The sequence below is a fragment of the Passer domesticus genome, chromosome 1, assembly GCF_036417665.1.
Source record: "Passer domesticus isolate bPasDom1 chromosome 1, bPasDom1.hap1, whole genome shotgun sequence".
In the NCBI taxonomy this organism is placed as follows: domain Eukaryota; kingdom Metazoa; phylum Chordata; class Aves; order Passeriformes; family Passeridae; genus Passer; species Passer domesticus.
This window is the reverse complement of record NC_087474.1, coordinates 35,402,103-35,420,594: the sequence shown is the minus strand read 5'-3', so window position 1 is coordinate 35,420,594 and position 18,492 is coordinate 35,402,103.

Sequence of the window (18,492 nt, the reverse complement as noted above, 5' to 3'; positions counted from 1 at the left end):
TAGCCTAGGTGGTGGCTGGATTTTTGGCAAGCTTTCAAAAGAGAGAGGGAGAGAGAGAGACAGGTGATCAACTGAACTTCTTGTACATTTTTATACATGAAGTTAAAAGGGACAAAACTATCAGGAGTTATGAAAGCATTTCTAAAACAGGAACTACAAAGAAGGACCCACTATTGTGGATAAACATGAATATATATATATATATATATATATATATATATTTATATTCACACCTACATGTGCTGAAATGAGAAAGGAGAATGATACAGATTCACAGTTAGCATGCTGTGCATCCCATCACCTCTAATGGTGTTTTACAGTATTTGCAACAGTTGTTGACCAAAGTTGCAGATGACTTCCAGTTTGTAAGCACTAACGTGACTGAAATGTATGCACAAACAAGAGTTTGAAATTGAAAAGCAGAACAGATTTCAGTAATATTCGGTTTGCAACTGAATTTTGTCATTACTTGATTGCCTTTTGGATTTTTTTTCATGACCACCCAAATTTTCTTGAAAAAACAGGACAGTATTATCTTATCCCCTTTTATCAATCAGTTCATGGGTGAAAAGAATTTTGGCCATGATTAGCTGCAGTTACATGCATTGCCATTGCCATGTGTTTAGAATACTAAGCTAAAAATTGTTTAGAAGTTATTTATGAAAATACAGTCTTTAAACTCCTATTGTCAATATACTGATTTAAATTTTTTCAGTAAATTTTCTTTTTTGATATCTGAATCACGCCCATTCACTTGCTTCTCTTGCTTCCCCTCTTGCAGTGTGTCCAGTACCTTTGCACAAATAGCACTGAGTTCAAAACCAGAAATAAATATATTTCATCTGTTTTCTCTTCTTCTTCTTTCCCTTAACCACAAAATTGTGAAAAATTCTAAAGGAATGGAAAAGAAATGTTGCCAAAGAGCAAGCAACCTTGGGTAGGAGACCTTCCGCTTCAGCTTACTGCTGCATTAACTCAAGCAATGGACTTGTATTTGTGACTTGCACCCCTTTTTAGCTCAATACCTTAATAATCAGGTTATTAGCTATTCTGCTTATAGTCTCTTAAAACTGTATGATTTTGGCTTCCTGTGGTATCCAAGCACAGCACTTTAGTAATCAGGTTATTAGCTGTTCTGGTTATTATCTTTTAAAACTCGGAATGATTTTGGCCTCATCTGGTAGCCAAGCAATTGGGAATTAGGCCTCAAGAAGCTTTACAGGACTGAAAAAAACACATTCAATCCACTTTATTTTGGGATTCAATATTCAGAAAATGTATGGCACTTACCCAGTACTTAATCACACCCTGTATTCTTCTAAACATGAGTATGGGTTTGCCCCAAGTTTACCTGTGCAGTGTAATCTAACTCCACTGCTACAGAGGAGGAAGAAAATACACGTGCTTTAGGATTGGGCTGAGACACCATGTTTTCTCTTAATTTTTCTGGGAAATAGAATGACAATAAGAAGGTCTCAGGACTTTTTTTTCTTTTTGTAATCTATGCAGATTTTATCATCTTTTATCATCATATTTTAAATACTCCAACATGAAGTGCAACAGCTCATGGCTAAGCAAGTTTACAGCCTATAAAGTATGGCACATGAGTATAACAAAATCTAAAGTCTTTGAATTCACTTTTTAATCTGCAGTTGCTGTCTGACAATCATTTTTCATTTAACTATGTGGTTTTTTGCATCTTTTATGAAAAAGAATTCCAAATTTGAGGGCACAATTAATTTGAATTAACCTTACTGACTAGCCATGATTTCACATATTCCCAGTTTTCAAGTATGCCAAATTAGGCATACCAGTTTACTCAATGCAGTGGTTCCTTCTGTATTGAAATTGCTTCTTGCCTCTCCTTAATGTATAGAAAAAAACTGCACACATGTTTTTATAATAGGTGTTACAATCTTCTGATAACTGTGCTGTAGAAAAAGATTTTGTAGCTGCTGGTTTATTTAGACAGTTGGATTTTTGTTTGTAGCTTTGAGGAGTCTTATGGAAGGACTGAGTGGGAGGGGATTGCTTTGTCTCTTGTCTTGCTTTATCAATCAAATGTTTCAACTTTCTGAAGCAATCTGTGGATGCTGAAGCTCTTATAACTGTTTTAACAATAACATATCTGCATTTGAGTGAAAGACAATATAAGGAGTAATCTGCTTTTAACCATCCTAACAAACACCAAAGATGGCAAGAAAAGCAGGGTTCAGCCTGGTTAGGATTTTGTTAAGCGATACTTCTCTTCCTTTTCATAGCTTTAAACATGAAAATAACAATGAAAATTTTCTCTTGGTGATCACTAATATACTTGGTACTAATCTCCCTTGGAAATTCTTGTATCTTTCCATCAACCCTAGATGAAACTTAGACATTTCATTTTAGATCAGTAAAGATAATTAAGATGAATACCGTAATCTAGAGGCAGGGAAAAAGTGGGTGTCAAGGAATGACAATAAAAAGTATCTCCATAGTTAAAGGTAGCCTGGTAGAACCAAAATACTCTTTATGGAGTGTATGGGTAGAAGACTCCGGCAGCTTATCTTGAGACATAATATTACTATCTTAAGAGGCTGCATGATGCAGCCAGGGCTAACAGAACAGTAACACAATGCATTTCCTGCCTTCTTAAAGCTGTTTGTCATTTTCCACACTGCTTCAGATATAATTATTCTTAAAAAAAACATTACATTTTAAAATATTTCCCAGCTAAAAGCATCATCAAGTCTCTTTCATAACTTGTAAATGGAACAAAAACCAGTTAGAAACCATGTTCTAGGTGCTGTAATGGGTGCTTACTGCTGTATTCACTGAATCCATCAGTGACACTTCACAGACATCTAGCAAACCTATTTGCTTCATAAATCATTGAAATGCGTGAAGACCTTTTGCTTAACCCAGAAATATTCTTTAAGTGTTTAACATCAATAATAATGAAAACTGGCATCATAACAGCTTAAGCAATGTAAAATATGGCATTGTAGGGTTCAGCTTGACTTTCATTGAAGGATTTCTAAAAATAAGAGTACATCATCAACAGTGACAGCTTGCTTAGTGACTCAACACAGTGGGAAACCTATTGCTCTAGAGGACTATGTTCTGCCTCATTATTTAATACAGACATCACAACCATGCTGTTCTGTTTTCAGTTCCTAAATGCATGATGCAAAGGAACCCACACCTCAGTACGTCTGCCCTACAGAGTGAGAATAATTCAGAGTTGTTAGATCTGCACTACTGATAGCATACTATCAGCATATTAGTGCCAAGTTACATAATATATTGTGAGAGTTAGAAACATTTGATAGTATTTCTGAAACCTCAGCTGCTGGAATCAAGATATTGTACGAAAACATCTGCTTCCATTTTCTAAGTGTGCACACTTCTAGCACTCAGTATCTGAAGAAAAGCTCTAGCCCATGAACAAAATATACTCTGAAGCATGAACACAGAGACACACACAAATAGTTGAAAATATAATTAAAAAACATTTTTAGTCACATTTTTGAAAGTTCAGCATTCACATTATTGCAATACTTATACTTTATACATTAAATACATGAGGCCTATGAATAGGAAGAAAAATGAAGTGGAAGAGAATGGAAGACAGTGGGGAAACAGGAGGAAGAAGTCATGGAAGGTGGACAGACACCAGACAATGATCTGGGTCAAGTATTAGGAATAACAAAAAGCAGACAAGACCTTGTGGAGAAAGAGCCAGGACTGCCAGTATATGTGGAGAGATACTCATGCATAGAGAGTTAGGTAGAAATATGATGGGCAAAAAAGTGGATAGAGGACTAGTGGATAGAGTATAGCAAAGAGAATTCAGGACAGGAGACAGTCGGTAAAGGGTGGGAGACTTGACTTGGAAAAGCAGATGACTGTGAGAACTGAGAGACAGCAAGACAAGGAAGGCAAGACACCAGCATGGCTGAGTAGGGAACTACTGGTCAAACTATAGGAAAAGAAACAAGAGCACAGACAATGAAAACAAGGACAGGTAACCTGCAAAGAGTACAGAGATGAGGTTTGGTTTTGTAGGGATAGAGTGAGGAAGGCCAAAGCCAAGGCAAAGCTGGAACTCAATTTGACAAGGGACACCAATCATAAGAAGGGCTTCTACACGTATGTTAACAAAAAAAAAAAAAAAAAAAAAAAAAAAAGAAAGCCTAAAAATGTGTACCCACATTGATAAACAGTGCTGGAAAATGGGTAACAACAGCTGAGGAGAAGCTGATAATCTCAACAACAGTTTTCACAGAATCACAGAATAACAGAGCAGGTGAAGTTGGAAGAGACCACAGTGGGTCATCTGGCCCAACCTTCCTGCTCAACCAGAGACACTCTAGAACACATGGCACAGGATTGTGTCCAGGCAGTTCTTGAATATCTCCAGTGAGAGGGATTCCACACCCTCTCTGGACAATCTGTTCCAGCACAGTCACTTGCACGGTAAAGTTTTTCCTCATATTCACATAAAACTTCCTGTGCATCACCTTCTGCCCAATGCCTCTTGTATTATTACGTGGCACCACTGAGCACAGCCTGGCTGCATCCTCTCGACTCTCTTCCTTCAGACACTTGTACGCTATGAGATTTCATCTCAACTATCTCTCCTGGAGATTGAACAGGCCCAACTGTCTCAGCCTTTCCTTATAGGAGAGATGTTCTGGTCCTTCAATCATCGTAGTCGCCTTCCACTGCACCCGCTTCAGGAGCTCTATGTCTCTCTTTTACTGGACACAGCATTCCAAATGTGACCTCACCAGGGATGAGTAGAGGGGCAGGATCACTTCTGCTTTACTAGCAGTGGTGTTCCTGATGCACCCCAGAACACTATCAGCTTCTTGGCCACAAGGCCACTGCTGGCTCATGGACAACTTGCTGTCGACCAGGATCCCCAGGTATTCTTCTGCAGGGCTGTTTCCAAAGGTTGGCCCACAGCCTGTGCTGTTGCATGAGGTTAGTCCTCCCTGGGTGCAGGAACCTGCATTTGCCTTTCTTGAGTTTTAGAAGATTCTTCCCTTACCATCTCTCCAGCCTGTTTAGGTCCTTCCAAAGGGTTGCACAGCCCTCTGGAGTATTGGCCACTTCTCCCAGCTTCGTGTTATCAGTGATCTTGCTGGGCAGGCATCTGCCCCTTCATCCAAGTCACTGATGAACAAGTTAAACAATAGTGGGGCCAGTATTGAACCTTGGGGAGCACCAGTAGTGACAGCCGTCCAACTGAACTCTGTGCCACTGATTACAGCCCTCTGGTTCAGCCAGTTCTCAATCCACCCCACTGTTGGCTCATCCAGTCCACTCTTCCTGATTTTGCCCATGAGGATATTGTGAGAGACAGAGTTGAAAGCCTTGCTGAAGTCAAAGTGAACCATACTCCCTGCTCTCCCCTCACCCACCCAGGTATTTGTTTCATTACAGAAGGCAGTCAGGTTGGTCAAGCATGACTCACTGATTTACCTTCAGAAAATCCACACTGACTACTCCTGATGACTTCTTGTCATCCATGTGGGTAGAGATGGCCTCCAGAATGAGGTGCTCCATCACTTTCCCACGGATTGAGGTAAGGCTGACCAACCAGTTGTTGCCTGGGTCCTCCTTCCTGCCCTTTTTGAAGACCAGGGTGACATTTGCTTTCTTCCAGCCTTCAGGCACCTCTCCTGATGCTCATGACATTTCAGAGATGACCATGAGCAGCCTAGCTGTGGTGTTCTCTAGCTCTCTTGGCGCTTCTGGATGCATCCCATCAGGACTATTGGACTTGTAGATGTCAGATTTACCTAGTTGTTCTCTAACCCAATCCTCCTTGACCAATGGAAAGCCTTCCTTCCCACATTCCTTTACCCTGGTCTCTTGGCTCAGAGATTCCCAAGGGCTGGTCCTGCCAGTGAAGACTGATGCAAAGAAGATGTTCAGTAACTCTTCTTTCTCCGTGTCCTTTGTTACCAGGGTCCCCCTTCCATTCAGTAACAGGCCACAGTTTTCAATTGTAATCTCTCTTCCCTCTAAAATGGATAGAGACTGGAGGGGCAAAATTCTTCCCAGGTTCTGGTCACCCGAGGAATCTACATAAGTCTATAGGAACCAGTGAGATGCATCACAGAGGCCTGAAAGAATTGGCTGATGTAGTTGCTAAGCCACTCTACATGAGATTTGAGAAGTCACAGCAGTCAGGTGAAGTTCCAGGTAACTGGAAAAAGGGAAATATTGTACCTATCTGTCAAAAGGGTAGAATGGAGGACCCTGGGCATTAGCCTCATCTCTGTGCCTGGGAAGGTCATGGAACAGATCCTCCTAGAAGCCCTGCTAAGGCACATGGAGAACATGGAAGTGGTTTGAGACAGCAAGAGAGCTGTCTCAAACTAACTAGAGAAGAATAGCTTCTCCAAGGGCAAGTTCTGCCTGATCAACCTCGTGGCCTTGTACAACGGCTTGATACCAGTGACATGTAGGAGAAAGGGCAAACTACATTGTCTTTTTAAACATAGATATATTCATTAAAAAAGTCTTAACCATAGAATTAATCTTAGAATCACAGAAGTTCTTTTCTGTAACACTGAAGTATGCTGAACTCAACTATGTCTCGAAAAGGTGATATTTAAACAATAAGTAGCTGTAGAGTACACCACAGTTTGTCTTTACAAAACACTGCCAGAATCTCTGCACTTAAGGATAATTTAGGAAAACTATACTCACCTCATTGCAATTCCTGTACATTGATGGTATAGGAGTTTATGCTGTGGCTAAAGCTGAAAAAACAACTGAAAATTACTGTGCAGAATACACAATAGCAGAAATGAGGAAGGGGTGGTATATGGGACCTTTGTTTGAAAAGACAGTAATACAAAACCTGGCAATTTCTTTGGGGTGTAAAACAAATTCCAATAAGGTAACCATAGAAAATTTACAAATTTTAATTGCTAGATATTCACTATTCTGCTAGTTATTTCTTTGGGATGTAACTTAGTTGGCAACATTTGTAAGTTTTCTTCAAGCTTTTTTAGCATCCTAGTAAGAATTAAGAATTTGAATAACAGGAATAATCTACATAAGTGGGAAAAAGAAAAAGACACTTCCAGAAAATATTTTATGTGTAAGTAACTCTAAAAGCTTCAGAGGTCAATAGACTATATCGCCCAGTGATCCTACTTCACAAGACATTATATTTTCTCCTGAACAACAGCACATTAGGCATGCTGCAAAAATAAGCAGAGATACAAAAACATGCACCACCAGAATTATTCATGTTGTTTGTCTCATAGTGCCTGCATCCACTTTCACACCCTTCCCTCTCAATTTCCTTACTTTGTTCTAGATTTTTTTGGTCTCCTCTCAGTTATCTATTCCTAGTATATCATCTTCACAATCTTACCCATCTTTTTCTCACTTTATTTGAGAAGTTATTTGAAAAGAGGGCCATAACTGAACTTTCTATTGCAGAGACCTCCAAAAAAAAAAAAATTTGTATATCACCAGTCTGCAATGGAGTGATAAATACAATTATGGGGTCCAGAAGGAGGTCATCCTACTGAGCCTCTGTGAAAGCGGTGAAGTGGTACTTCCCTAAAGACAGCCCATAGAAGGTGGCCGTGTATTCACTCACAGAATTATGAGTATGGACACAGACTGTTCTCCTGACGCTGCATGGAGGGCAGGACCCCTTCTGGCCCCTGCTGGGCCTCGGATGAGCCGTCAACACTACACCCTCCAAAACACAAGCATAAGACTTGGAATGGTTTTGCTTGACAAAAATGTGACCGCTCCAGTCCTACATCAATCAAATAAAAGAGGCTGTAAAATTAAGCAGGATAAAACCCCCCAAAGAAGTAAGTTCATGGCAGTTTCTTTTGTCTTTTAAACTTATTTCACTGCTTTTCTTATTTGCCCAGAAAAAGAACTGGATGCATATTAAACCACAAGAACATTTGACCGCAGTGTAAGATAAGTTATACTTGACTAATGCCAGGTTAATGATGAACATGAGCAAAATATTTGTGATTGGCTGAAAAAAATAAGATTGCACTGATGTTAATGTTGCATTAACCTTATAAAATAGCTGATTTGGGGAAGTTAAGAGTTTTTGAGTGATGAGTGCTTAAACTTTCACTTGAAATCCAATTTCATGCTAGGAGGTACTCTCTGAACTTATTATTCAGCTTAATTTTTTTAAATTAAGGTCCCTCAAGAAAGGATCTTAAGTCAAAGATCCTCTCAGGGATAAAATGATAAAGGAATAACTTCAGAGAAAAAAGGGTGAAGGAAATAAACCATGCACTTTTAATGCAGAGGGCCACTGCTGGCAGAGCATTACAGAGCTACATATTCCTGAGGGATATGGAACAGGAAGGGAGAAGTAAGGTGAACAGTGTCTGATGAGCATGATGAGCCAGTCACAGAGCTGACTGCAGCGCTTCAAAAGTCAACATCTGGATATTGAAATGGCAGATTCAAATAAGAGCTATAAAAATATGGGTAAAATGTGGAATTTCATGTATATAAAACCATTATTAATACTGCTAAGCAAGGATTCTGACCAGTTTATAAGAACATATTTTAATAGCCATTAGTTATTAAAAATAACAGTTGAGTATTAGGATATATTCCTGTAACACATTATAAATCTAGGAGTCAGTCTCATTTTAATTACCGTGTACTCTTCTGCCCCCCCCCCCCCCCCCACCATTTACATAAGGATGAAAGATCAACAAATGTTCAAAGAAACACAACAACAATAATTGCAGGTTTGCAATAGCTTCCATGGGAAGTGTGCTAAGTGGATAAGGACTCTTCAGAAAAGAGACAACTGAAGAAAGAAGTTGCAGAGGTCTTTAGTATTCTGAATTACTGGGAGTAGCAGCAGAGCAACAGGGACCTCTCAATCTGTCACCATAAACATACTATAGAAAAGATTATCTAGCTCTTCAATTCCTTCACATTGCAGACGGTTCTCAGATGTCAGTGAACAAAATATCCAGCAGGAGGCAGAGGACTGTAACCCTTTGCACTTGTCAACACTGAATCCACTGGAAAAAAATAATAATAACTTAAAGGAGGCCTTCCAGTTAACAAGAAGTGAAAACGGAACAATCCTGCTCTGTTTATTTCAAATTCTGTGTGTGTCTTCCCTCAAGATACATCTATTGAAACACGTGAGCATCTTTCACAAACACATGAAAGAATAGTAACACACATAAGCGTTCAGTGTTTCTATTTTCTTTTAGTACCTTAACTATTTACTTTTTCTCTGCTAAAAACCAACTGTTCTTTTGCTTGGGGTAGAAAAAGATTAGCTATGACATGTGAACCACCATCACTCCATTTGAGAAATTACTCATTCTAGATGTAAAAGAAATGTTTCTGCTCATTGTTCAGTGTTTTCCTTGATTCAGCTCAACTTGACTTGAATCTACTTGACTGACCTTACTCTCTGCTTTTTCAAGTGCTTACATCTATTTAGCACTTGTGAGGCCCCACCTGGAATAATGTGTTCACTCCTGAGCTCCACAGCTGAGAGCTGTCTGTAGCTCACCGAGATGAAAAGAGTCCAGCAAAGGACCACCAAGTGATGAAGGAACTGGAGCATTGTGCCTGAAAGCAAAGGCTAGGAGAAATGGGATTTATAACCCTAAAGAAGATAAATACCTGAAGGGAGGGTGCTAAGAGAACTGAGCCAGGCTCTTCTTAGTGGTGCTCAGTGAGGCGATGGGCACAAACAGAAACACAAGAAAAACTTTTTCAGCACCTGACACAGGTTGCTCAGAGATTTTTGTGGAGTCTCCACCCTTGGATGGAGCCATCTGGACACATTTCTGGGCAGCCTGCATTAGCTGGCCGTGCTTGAGCATCAGGGTTGGACCAGGTGATCTCCAAAGGTCCCTGCCAACCCCAACCATTATGAACTCCATGATTCAGTTTTTGCATCTGTCATGTTTCCTGCTGAACAAAGACTAATTAAAGAGCACAAGTGTGTGTGTGCATGAATGTGTTTTTATATGAGTATGTATACATACACATCTATATTTATTATGACCATATTATGACCTCTGTTTTTTAAGCAAATGAAAAATTTTGCATGGTTCCCAATTATAAATAGTGATATTTTTATCAAATGGGACAGCACTCCTGATACTGATCCAAGATTATTAGATTTTCAAGACATCTGCCTGTAACTAAATAACTATTTAATGATTATTCTCATGCCAATCTGAGTGATAATAATTACTATGTCAGTGTAAGATTGTAAAGATAGAGGTTTGTGTAAATTATTTCTTTCCTAATAATTTCTGAGAAATTTCCTTTCTAGCCAAAAAGACATCATGAATTATTTATATTGATTTTTATAATATTTCCTTAATATTTAGTCCCATTAAAAATTAATCTGAATTATTAATTGAAGCGTTAATATATATATATTATATATATATGCATTATAGTAAGCTAGATGAAGGATTAGGTTTTCTGATGCAAGCTCAGAAACCACCCTTTGCAAGAACAGGTACTGAGAGCAACCTGGCAGAATTACTCTTTGGAATAGAAATGGCAAATTAATTTATCTTTTCACAATACATTTTCTTGCCTTCCTCAGCATGAAATAAATGATTGATCTGAAGTGTTTTGCTCAAATAATCTTGGGAAGGAGGAAACAGTGTCTTTGGACTACAGCAGTTAAACAGACAAAGCAACGTGACCTATGATGAGCAGTATCAAGAAATATTTTTCTTTGGGTATTTGAAATATATTCCCAGGCAGCAGAAGATTTGTTCAAAATCTCCCTAAGCTATGTTCAAGGGCTTTTGCTGCAGACAGATTTTCTAATTGTTCTTTACACAGCAAACCTCATGACTACTGGCTACTTGTCTTCAAAAAGCTACATTCGTCTCAATATATTTTGTCCGTTTGAGAGGCTGAATTTGGGATACTGTCTGACCAATGCAGGAATGGGTGGACAACTAAACATTAAGACAATGATAAAGAAATCCTAGAAATAGTATAACAATAGTGCAACAGTGTACATATTCTCATTTTAATTTCCTTTAAGTCTATACACTTCAACGTAACAAGCCTAATAGCTATTAAAAGAGAACAGAAAATTTTCCAAACATGTGAAAGCATTTGTAGGAAAGTCATTATTGTTACCATTACTTTTGCTAAAACTCTACTGGGACCACAGTCTTTTTATTTTTTTATTAGCTCTCTACAAATAGGATGTGAATTCCAGTATATACACTAATCAATACTTTCTCCTTCAGTACCCTGAGAAAATAAGGGATTCAGATGATATCTCCTTAAATGTCTTAAGAGAATGCCTGTGCCATCTCATATGCCTTAAATGCTTATCTAAAAAATAAAAAAAAAGCAGCCAAAGAATAACAAGAAGCTAAGCACATTCTCTCATTCTTTCCCCAAATATTCACTTGGCTTCATTGCACAATTGGCTATTTTCCATTCAAACATGTTCTGAAAGAAAGCTTATTAACACTTAAGGTCAGCTCTAAAGCTACGATGAAACTCAACAATTCACTTTTTCAAAATGTGCAAAGCATTTTTAGCACTTTCAAAAAGTAACAAAGACAGTTGCTTTATTCTGTGCATTAGAAGCCTGATAAAAAGCCATTCATTTACTTCAGCGGGACTTAGATCAACTTTTCATCTTTCATTAAAGCTGCTCTATTCTTTCATTAAATGTGGGCCAAAGATTGGTTCTCTGTTCAGAAGAGAAAAATGTTCTATTGGTTTATGGTATGATACTCTACAATTACATTGCCTTTGCCTGTTTCTTAAGTGGTTGCATTTATACGATAGTTGATAAAATGTTTCCAAAAGACTCTGGCCTCAATGAAGCACTTAAGTAAAACGATCAGATCCTCAAAAAACTCTGTTTTTTAAGCAAAGTTCCCAAGCACTGCAAGCTGCACTGTTCTATCAAAGAAAGAGTGTTCCAGTTAGCAGAATATTTTTGTTTCTTTTTTTTTTTTTTCTTGTCAACATGGCAAGCAGGAAGTGTCATTTATTCTAACAGAATAATTATATCAAGATTTGCCGTTCTCACCACTATAGTCAAGGGTTGTGCTTAGTCTGTAAAGGCATTTGAGTAGCCACAAGCAACACAGGTGTGGAAAATGTAGTACCAAATAAGTGGGGACATGGACGTGAGATTGCAGCTTCAAAGTAGAAAGCTCATTAAAAAAGAATATCTGGCCTGGTCTCGTTGCTGTGTTTAGATAATAGTTCTGCATTAGCCACATTACAGAACACCATTTTCAGATCCCTCTCAGATGATCTCAGTTCAGAGATTTGAGATGTCAGAAATGGGGTAAGACCATTCTGAATGAATCATCTTGCTGCTGAAACATCAGGGGGTGATAAGACAGCTTGGAGAGTCAGCTAAGATGTATTTCAGAGAAAGCAAGGCATGACAGCAAGTATCTGCAACTATCCCTGTTGAACATTAGGAATATAATTTAACAAGAGAAAATTGGCTTTCCCAGCACAGATTGAAATAAGCAGATGAACAATGACTTTGTTTCCCACAAGACTTCAATTACTCAAATTTAAACAAAAACAAATTCACAAATGCAACTGGAAGAATAAGAGTCATAGTTCTAGTGCTGAATCAACTTAACAAATCTAGTGGTGTAACACCAATAGGGTAGCTGTTGTTCTAATAGCTATATTAAACCTCTGAGCATAATCAAAAAGACTTTGATATTTCCATAAGGCCGAGTAAACTCAGACTGAGTACTATGCTTAAACCATTAACAGTATTGTTGCCTTCTTGATGATTAGTTTGTGTTTGGAGTAATTTACTATATTTTACACTAGAAAAGGAGAAATTATGCATTAGGGAAGGAACATTTCTTCTTATTTGTCCCTTTTTGGAAATGGAGAAGTTTATCTGGCCCTTAGCATAGTTTTCAAATTTTGTTGCTCTCCAAACTGGTTAAAGTTGCAAATTACCATGCCATCATAGGGCAGGCTTAATTCTATTCTAGAACAGATACATACAATCCTCAATTTAGTCAACTTCCAGGGCTTTCTGTACGTACACAAAGGGACAATTTAGTCCTCTTCAGCACCTTTTGATGTCTCTTCATAGGACTATTAATTTGTCCAATGATGCCAAAAAAGTTAATAGATACATGTAAACAAATTAGTAACCTTGTGTCTTTCTTAGTTGGCCCTAAGGCCAGGCCCATATGTTTTAAACAAGGTCCATGTGAAATGTTACATCTCCTAAGCATTTTTGAAGGCTACTTAACTCTCCATCAGCATCCTGTAAGTGAATGCAGAACACATTATGCAGAGCATTAGCTGGGCACCTGACATGGGGGTGGTCTCAATCTGGAGTCTCATTTCCCAGACTAGCATAGGATGCAAGTGTCACAGAGGCAATGTGTTGAGCTCCCAGGAAAGCTGAGAGAAAGAAGGGACGTATGCCCTATGCGATCCCTGCATGCAGAGAAGAAGCTGGATCTCTGGTGAGAAGGATGGCATGAGACAAAGCCTAAAAAATGAAAGGATGTAAAGAGATGAATGACACAGGCGGCGAAGGATTTGGCAGGGTTCCAGCAAGGATTTAGGATATCTCAAAGGAGAGGGAAAGGGTGAAGAACAAGGGGGGGGGAGGAAAGCAAGAGTCTGATTTATACCAACAAAAATAGGAAATTCAGCTAAAAGGCTGACAATCTGTTATCTGCTTATCACTCTGCATAGATATTTCAGTGGTATCGGGCAGTAGAGAGTGTCAAATTCTGTTCATGCTGTTACACCCACACACAGCTCAGTAGGTTAAGACTGGCATGTTCTAGCTTAATTGTGCCTGAGTCAGTCCAAGCACGTACTTTTGTAAGGTACTTTTTTCTTTACAGTTTTCTTTTCTTATTTTTATTAGCAGGATCAAAAAGGACACATACAAGAGAAGACAAAACCACAAACTTTGTAGGATTTTATCAGGTCCAAATTAAACTGTTAGTGTGTTCCCATCAACAGACTATTCAGCGGCACTTGAATGCCAAGCTCTTTCCAGGGCTTTACACTCTCACAAGGTGCTGACTTCCTCTGACGGAATTCGCTGATCAGTGTTTCATAGCACAGGAGCAGCATCCACTGTACTGACCCTTATTGCCAAATAACAGTTGTGCTCAGGAGCCATTAGTGGAACACAGTATGGCTTTTCACATGACAAATACCACCCATGGAATGCTAGCCCGCATTTCAAATATAACAATACAGCTCTGTTACCATGGCATAGTTACATACTGTGTCAAATAGCAGCCTCCTGCTTATGTCCACACTTTGGGTGAGTAGCCACCAAGTTCAGAAGGAAGGCAATGCTCAGCAGCAAAAAATAAAGGTGTTAATTCTTCAGGTCCAAAGTGTACCTGTAAACGGGAAGTGGGAAGAGAGAGTGAGAAGGAGGAGGTATGAACTCTTTACATCTATACTGGAATTTAAAAGCCCTCACTCCTTTTTTACCCAATGATTTCCATCAAGGAAAAAAAATGTGCAAGTTCCATATCTCTTTTACTTTATTCCAGAAGTTTTGAGATATAAGCAAACAGGAGAAAAAATAATCACATCTGATGCTTTCTTACACAGAGAAAAAACTAATCTCTTTCTTTCATATTGTATATTCAGTTGCACCTGGTGAACAATAAAGAATTAAAATATTTGTTGTATTTCAGTTTTCCAGTTGTACCTGTTCTTCTTTCTACAAATACAGAAATGGATGTATCTGGGGTAGGAAAAGAATATGTGACACACTCCCATTACAGGAAGACACCATATACAGTTTATTTGACAAACTACACTGCATTAAAATGGAAGATTTCTGCTGCAAGGATAGGGATAGGCTCAGGCTGCTGATCTATGCCCTTGAGATACACTAATGAAAATAGGAGTTTGCAGAAGCCTCTATTAGAAGGAAAGCAGTTAAAATAAAAGAGCACCACCTCAACCTTCCTCAGACACAAGGTGTCTGAACTTACCCTGGCTGATGAGCAATCAGATGGAATTCAAGGATGTTTCAGTACTGATGAAAAACCTTTCTTTTCCTAAATATCTTCTTAATCTCTTCATAACTTCAGTTGAGAAGTTTAATGCTAGTGCAAATACTTCTCGTACACACTCCCTGTTACAGAGAATTCATTCACAATAGAAAATATTCTTTTTCATTTGGAAGTCATCCTGCAGATTTACAAATTTCCTACCTAAAGAAGAAATAAATTTTCCCTTAGACTAACATAGCTGAAAGAAGTAGTCTCAAGGGTTAATTTGAACTACTGAGTCAAATTTGCCTAAACTGCCTTTATAGTTAATGGGAAGAAAACTATTTTCCTAGAGAGCTAATTCAGCAGTTTCCTGGCCCCAGAGAGCCTGTCTCCCTTTGTGGTTCCTGGAGGGAATCTGAAGAGACTGGACAGTGTTAATCTTTCAGAGTGGTCCTTTCCATGCAACACCTGAAAGGGTTGGTGGTTGTTCGAGGAACAATTGGGAATGACATAAATATGAATAAAATTTTCTCACATATATACTTTACGTAATAAAACAAGGGGATATTAGCTACTTACAAAACAAAGCAAAATGGAGAAGGAAAATGTGACCATTCAGGTTAGATTCCTGTTTTCAGAAGGTTACATATTTTTTAATTTATGACACAATCTAAACACAAAACAAACAGAGTTTGTGGTACAACTTTTTCAGGATTTCAAAATAACTTTGTTTTAATTGATACCAGCTGCTGTATGAAAGGAACAATCCCATGTACCAGAAGAATTTGATATACGGATCGAAAAAGAACAATAATGTTCCTAAAATATTTTCAAAACAACATGTTGAAAATGTTTTTCATGAGGTTCTGGAATGAAAAGTAGGAAGTGTAAGATCTGAAAAAACTGAAACATCCAGATACAGAGAAAATCCAGAAGACCAGCCAATGTCATCTGTGTTATCCTGAGCAGCAAAATCACATCCAGTAACCTTCAAATTTTCTGAAGAAACAAAATCACATGAAAGCTTTTGGACAGTGACTAGGCAACCAGCTTAACCAAGAACAAACAGAGTTCCACAGAGGAGTTTTGTGTTGGCCTCTGATCCACCAGTAATGAATCAAGTCTTTTTTACAAAGCTTATTTTCCACTGTTGATCTTTGTCTTTTTCCCTCTGCCCTGTTTCAGGGAAGCGCAAAGAGGAGGTGTAACATCCCCTTCCTAAACGCAGGGGACTATCTTCCTCTGCCAGTGCTATCCTCTGACTTCCACCAGATGAAGAGGAATCTTCAGCATGTGCTGAGTTCATCACCTATTACAGGCCTGACACATTTAGAGAACATTTTCTTTCCCAAATCCCCAGTGCTCTATTTACACGGGAAGTAACAGGGACACCTAGGAGAGACGATGGTGCCAGTCAATTAGTGAAGAGTTGTTCATATGCTAAAACACCACTGCAGGCCATTGTGAGGGTGGCTGACATTTACTTGAGTTTCTGGACAGTGAATTCACAGTTTATGAACAGATTGATCAGTTTCTGTTTGTTAATATGCCTAATCCCTGCATGTTCCCAGTTTCTATGCTTCAGTACCTCGGTGTACAGGAAAACAGAATTACTTTGCATGAATGCTCTAATCTCCAGATCCAGAGTGTAACAGGACCACAGAAATTCTACCTTGTTGCAAGCATCAGTTACTGGACCAGCAGTTTATTTCACCTGAAGTGAATTGAAAATGTTATCTCTAAAAGCTTGATCTTTGCTTGAACAGAATTAAAATCAAGCAGTAACTTGTTTCCACACATTTAAAATAACAAGCATATTAAGTTAATTTCTTGTTTAAGAATGTCTTCTGGGATCAAATTTAAATCACCCTTTTTTAATAATGACAGAGATCTATTTACAGGCAAATGTCAGTAAGAGGAAGAAGCATTTCAACATGTTTAAAAATCTATTCAAGAAGTTTTCACGGAGAAGCGCAAGGAACCATAAACAAGAGGGGCTGTAGCTGGATGCCATTATAGGATCTGAAAAGATTATTCCTTAGAAAACATGACCATAATATGATTATTTTTCCATGGATTGGATACAGCGTTTGGCACTATATCTTTTCCAAAGATGTAGTTAACTTTCTTGCATTTTATAATAATGACGTATGACACAATGTCCTCTGGGATTAATCACAAGTATTTTTAAAAGATGAGGCTTCGTTATATCTTTGTTCTTTATATCTTGGCTTTTGTTAGCGCATTTTAATTAGTATCTGGTATCTGCAATAAACAGTAAACATAAAGAGCTTTGCAAAAATGTATTAGACTGTTTGTTTTCACACTCTAATGCATATTTGCACAATTTTACCATGAAAAAAGGAAAACATGCTAAGCTCTTGGGCTCTATCCCAAATGTCCTGGAATAGAATCCGGAAATTACTAAGAATGAAACCAAACCACATCATATTTCAGTAATTAACCTAAGAAAAGAGGGCACACTGTCTATGTGAAAGATAGTTTTGTGGGAGGCATTTGTGAAGAAAAGAAGCTTCTAGAAGAGACAAGCAAACAACTATTTAGAATTTGATTTAATTTTCTTAAGGTAAAAAACTTGATAAATGCACTGAGGTTAAAAACTTCTTTTTTTTCTTTCACAACAGTGGAGAAAATATTTATCATTTATTTCTCATTGCAGAATAAAAATGTGTCTAAAAGAAATAAAGAATAAAAATACAGCCTGAAATTCAGTACAGTATCATTTATTTTACTAGTTACACAGATGTCAAAAATACAAAAGAACAACTTTGGGAATCTGCAGAATAAGTGAATTTATAGTGGATAGAAAAAACAGATGCTGACAACAAACAGCCTTGGATGCAGGGTACTGGATAAACGGACTTCATTCTAATCACATGTGTACTGATTTGAAGAAAGTTTTGGGGATTAATATTGCTTTTGTAACGCACTATAACAACATATTAAAAAAAAACCACTCAGAACTGAAAATGCCATTTGTCAAAGACAGATGTACTTTCATTTCAAAGTATTCCTATCAAACTCTATCAGAAAACTTGAAAGGTTTAAAATGTGGCTCTTGTGAACAATTGGTATTGATATGACACCTTGATAGTATTTGAACGTGACACAAAAGTCATAAAAGTATATAAGCAATTGTAAGGTGTAAAATGATTTTTTTCCCACCAAAGCTAGGCTTTAATGTGTTTCCAAATAAAACACAAGATTAAGTAATTTATTTTGTCATATGATTTATTTATGGGCTGAAACACTGTAAACAACAGATAAAAGATACAGACTCAGATGTCAAAGTAAAAGATGAAAATCATTACATTTTATTAGCAGAAGATATATAAAAATGCCAAAATGAACTGTAAAGAGAGGGAAAGTGTTATGCTCAGAGGTCCTTCAGCAGAGTTGCATTTGTTTTTCCCACCTCCCCTAAAGGGGAATAATAGCTCTGAATTTAATTAAAAATCTATTTTTTAAGATT